This window comes from Charadrius vociferus, unplaced genomic scaffold, assembly GCF_000708025.1.
Source record: "Charadrius vociferus isolate BGI_N301 unplaced genomic scaffold, ASM70802v2 scaffold266, whole genome shotgun sequence".
NCBI lineage: Eukaryota > Metazoa > Chordata > Aves > Charadriiformes > Charadriidae > Charadrius > Charadrius vociferus.
In genome coordinates this window covers 267,318-272,570 of record NW_009649114.1, presented here as the reverse complement: position 1 = coordinate 272,570, position 5,253 = coordinate 267,318, and positions in this window count along the sequence as shown.

Below are 5,253 nucleotides of genomic sequence, written 5' to 3'. Positions count from 1 at the left end.
TGAACGTGGGTCACAGATACAGTCACTGAGGACGCAGCGGCACAGCGTTATTATCACTGAACAGAAATGCTGTAGCTTCATCTTCCCTGCCAGCGAGATCTTGGATTCATAAAAGGATTAAAAAGAGTAAAAAATGGAAACATAAGGGGTTGGAGTCATTCCACCCCACCTCAAGCACTTAACTGAGGTTTCCAAGTTAGAAATCCGACGGCTAATAGCTGTGGAGCTGTCACCAGAAAGACATCTCTGGGAGCTCTCTGGCTGCAGATGGGCTGAATTACCTTCTGGAAGCGTCTCACTATTTCTCTTATGGGCAACTCTGCTCCCACATCAGCTGCTGCAGGTAAGTGCCTCTGACACAGGAGGAAACCCCCAGAGGATGCTCACGGGGGACCCATCCCACAGCTCCACATCCTTCCTTGTACGAAGCCACACGAATGGTGCAGTCCCCACGTGACACACACCCAACATGTGCCCAGTGCTGCTCCCCGGGACCCGGGGCCAACCGCTTAATCTCGGCCCTTCAAATTCCCTACCACAAGACACAGAGCAGGATCTTCTCCTGCCGTCTGTGCCCTGCGCCTGCTCTACGTGATGGGACACAGCCCTGTCCACAGCTCCCGAGCACCAGTGCCCTCATGACAGAAGGACTTGATGGATAGCAGGACTGGACGCGGGGGATTTCTTTTTATGCAGAGCTCCTAGGTACCAATCAGCAACAATAGGTTTTATATAGACAAAAGAGAGAGAGAGGAATATCTGTAAGGGTAATGTCTCCTGATAAGTGGCAAAGCAATATCCCTCCCCGTGGCATTCTTCAGACACACAGCTAAGGCGGGTTTGGACAAAACCGGCTCCCATTGATCGCCCGGATGATAGGTTTGCTGGATTATTGACAAAGTGCTCTGTAATCATTCTGCTGTAACAAGAAAGGCAACGAGACAGGCCTGAGGAATGGGGAACAGATCAGATGTTTGTCACATATTAAAGACCCAATCACCAGAGTTGCACGCCCGATTAAAAGCAATAAAGGGAAGCAGGCAGGTTCCGTGCTCGCCCGCGCCTGCACGAGGGCCATGGCCATTCTCGTCACGGAGATGTGATGGGGTTTTCGCTCTGCTGCCGGCTCCAGCAGCTCACAGGGAAGAAAGATTTGGTTTCCTGTTTTGAATAAGCGCTGGTGTCCCGTTAGAGGGAATTTTATTCTCACTATGATGGGACTACCAGTTAGGCAGACGAAATCCATCTGCATTTCAAGACGAGCAGAAGCTGCGTATCAGCCCATCACCGAGCCCTATGTCTTGGTAGAATTATTAGTGTATTACTGTGAGAATGGAGCCCCCAGATCAAAACATTTGGAGAGAAGGCATTTCCCTATAAAATATTGAGCCAATATGATCAATAATGACCTGCTCCTATGCAGAAGCTACATGAGCTACGGAGAAGACGGCAGAACAGAGATCAGTATTACGTCTCTGAAAACAGCGAACAAATGACATCAGTTCTGCAATACCAGCAAAGAGCGAAGTGCTTCCTCACTGGTAAAGGACCGTCCTTCTGCATGTCTGATAGTTCTTCCAAGCACACAATATTAAGACATGTCCTGGGGAAAGTCCATTAACGTGCAGGATGTGCAATCTTAATTTTACACAGACTAACAAAAAGCCATCAAACGGTAATAACTTCAGCTTTCAGCTGGTGTTATATTTGAACTGGTGACCTTGAGGAGAAAGACTTTATCGAACCCTTGGGCTACTTAGTCATATATTAATAACAGATTTGTCGCTTCATGTCCAGAGCTGTTGTGTGTAGGTACTGTTAAACAGCCAGGGAAATCTGTCCCAGCGAACCCTGCATTGCAGTGATGAAGCAACTCCCTTAATGTAGATGTAAAGTCTTCTTTAGTTAGAATTCAAAGAACGACACAAATTAAGATTACTATCAAGTACTATTGAGCATGAGGCAAGGAAAATAAAGTGTAATGCAGCTGCCTAGTAAAGAAAGTGGAAAGAGAATTTGGTGGTAGTGCTGTAGTTTCCTTGGGCGATATCACAGCTTTTACTTGTTATGACCTTGCAAAGGGAAATCTGAAGACTAAAGGCTCTATTTGCAAGAACAACTTCAAGCAGTGAGGTCATGCTCTCTCTGTACACTTTTCAAGTAAAAACTGAAGTGAAAATCCCATTCCGGTTTCCCTAAGATGAGTCCACATTATGCTGGAAGAGTCGTCAGTAGATTACAGTAAGCACGGCAGGAAACGCAAGAAAAGAGATGGGGAAGAGTATCACTAATTTACACCAGCTAAAGATCTGGCTTAAAAATTAAGTAGTATGATTAGCAATTAGAAATCCTCTCTGTCTTTCTGTAGTCATTATAATAGGACATGCTTTTCATTTTTTATGAAGATAAGTTGAGCTATCTCTGAAAGCGCTAGGTAAGACCGTTCAGTGACCCACATCAGGATTTTTTGGTGAGAGATGCAAAACATAACAGCAAGCAGATACATGAACTTGAGCAACTCCATATATAACTATTTACAAGACATACTATTATTTATTTATTTTTTTAATGCACAGAATCTGAGAAAGTACTGGAACATTTTTCCTAAAGGACAGTATGTATTTTTTATATAGCATCCTTCATCCAGACCTTCCGGGACAATGCTTTGAGTGACCTTCGCTGTGGAAAGAGGGAAGCGCCTGGGGGAGACCGAGGTGGTGAGGCAGCCCTGATGGATGGGAACGGGGCAGGTAAGGCTGCAGAGGGAACGGGCATCAGCCCACAGCTGGGACGGAGCGACACAGGGACAGCCGAGGGGGCTGCAAACCACTGACGGCTCCCAAGAACTTCACAACCAATTTAGGTACTCCGGTTTAGAGAAGCGACTGCCTCATCGCTAATTTGCATTTCTTATGACAGCCATCTCGCAGAAAATGTACTTAAAGCAAAGCCAAGCCAGATACAGCTTTTTCCCTCGGTTATGAGCAATTTCACTTTACCGCTTCGTGTGCGTAAGTTCAGAGCAGAGCGAGACCTGCCCGGGAAGGGGAAGAACAGTCTTTCAAGAGTCTCGGAAGCAAGCTAATTGGTCTCTAACCTAAATCATAAAAAGACTTGTAATTATACTGCTCAGAATTAACACAGAGGGCTTCTAAAAAAGTCCATTTTTTAAGTGAATTTATACTATTATAAGACCTGTCGCTTCTGAGTAATAAACCCAGCGATGTTACGTTAAGCTTCGTGTTATCCTGTTTGCTCAGATGGTGCTTATGCCAGCTGTATCCAGCAGAAAAGCAGTTTTCAATTTATTTTTATGGCCTCTCTCTAAAAGCATTCCATTACAGGAATATTACACTGTATGAAGTTTCAAACCACCATCGGCAGTTTATTTGCTTGTTTTGCTGGAATGGAATAAACAGTTATTCGCAGTAACTGTTATTACAACTCCATGCGTGCAACACTGCATTTAAGGGTCAATGGCTATTTGCTCAGTGCACCCCACTTTTTCTCCCCCAAGGGGTTTAACCTCTGCTCCAAGAAACAACATGGGTCGAAACTCTATTTTTGGCTTTACCGGGTCGTACACAGGGGTGCTTTCGGCAAGCTGTTTTATGAAATGAGATTCCTCAGTCAGCTAGGACAAATTGAGAGAAGGTCTAGCGTGGAGCTGTATGGGTCGACCCGCAAAATCTTCTGACCAAAATGAATTCTCCCTGTGCTTTTAAAAAATATATATTCATAAAAGTATTGGAAAAAAGTTTCCCTTTAAGTGAAGCTCTGAATGTATCGAAATCAGGTCAGAAGTGGTGTGGGTTCCTCGCGCAAGAAGCATCCTGTCGTCTCTCAGACTAGATTCATCTCACCCCCCACCACCCGCCAAAGCAGTGGGCACAGAGCAGCGCTCCGCCGCCGCAGCCCCCGGGCGTCACGGCGAGGAGGGACACCGGCACCGCCGCTCCCACTGCCACCAGCCCTCCGGGGAGTTTAAAACAGGCTGGCACTGAGGGAATTCTCGCAGGATTTCAGCGGGTCGGATCTTTAATTCTCCAGCTCGTGGAGTACCAAGCGCAGTCAGATCATGAGATAAGTGTCATTGTGTTGCTATTCAAGAGAGCAGCACCCTTCTGACCCACCTGGGTCTCACGCTCTTGCTTCCACGGTAGGGGAGTGCAGTGCAGCTTGCAAATAAACCCACGTATTTTAACTGATTATTTTCTAACGTCTGGGCCTTAAATAAACCTGCAAACTTGGACAGAAGGTATTACAAAACTGTATTTTTAACCCAATTTACAAGATGTCATTGAAATACCTCACCTGGTCGTGTACGATATATCTAACTATTAAACATGGGGCCAAAGAAAATACATAAAAGAATGCCTTTTTAATGCCCATGCTGGGATTATTTTTCCAAGTTATTACGTGAAGCACAGAATCAGAGCTAGCATACTGTCCTGACCAAATTGGAAAGTTATACTAAGAGTAATTGCTAGCCAATAAAAAAATAGAAAAATATACAGCCAGGTCCTCCTTGCCAAGTCTTTAAATTCCTACATGAACTAATCTTTTCCCTGTGGTGTTGGACTCAACAATTTGATATTTTATTGCTTTTAGGGTCAGAAATTCACTCACTATATTATCAACTCAAGGGAAAAAATTGGAAGAAAAGATTTGTGTCTTCTTTGGACAGTAAAGCCAACAAATCTCTTCCACTGCTCGGTTAGAAAATACAATTAAGTGGACTGTAGTGGACTCTCTTGAAAGAAAATTGTCTGGATTGAGATGTGAATAGCCTAAAAGCCAAACGTGTGAAAATCAATCCTTCCCAGTCCTTTGGGATATGACTGTTTGGGAAAAAGTTTGCTCTGATTTTCCTGCACTCTGTGTATGTGTATATACGTGTGCGTGTGTGTGTGTGTAATTCTTAAAGCAATCAATATAAGTCCCTGAAATGAAAAATTGAAGCTATCAAAGCCTGGAACATCTCATAGACGAGGAGGGTTTGCACAGGTTTTCTAGGCTGGCTGTCAGATCTAATCCCCGGAGTCCTTAGCCTGACAAATCGTGGCTGCGATACAGATTACTTAAGGTGGGCTTAGCTCGCCTCTCTGCCCTGAGCCACGCTGCCCCGCGAGCTACGTGCCCTCCCCGGGTCAGGGACCTTCACGGCAAAGCCGGCGGACCGCAGCCTCGGCAGCCCCGTCCCCGGAGCGGGATGACGGGGGCTGCGGGCGCCCCTCGCTCGGTGAGGGGGGG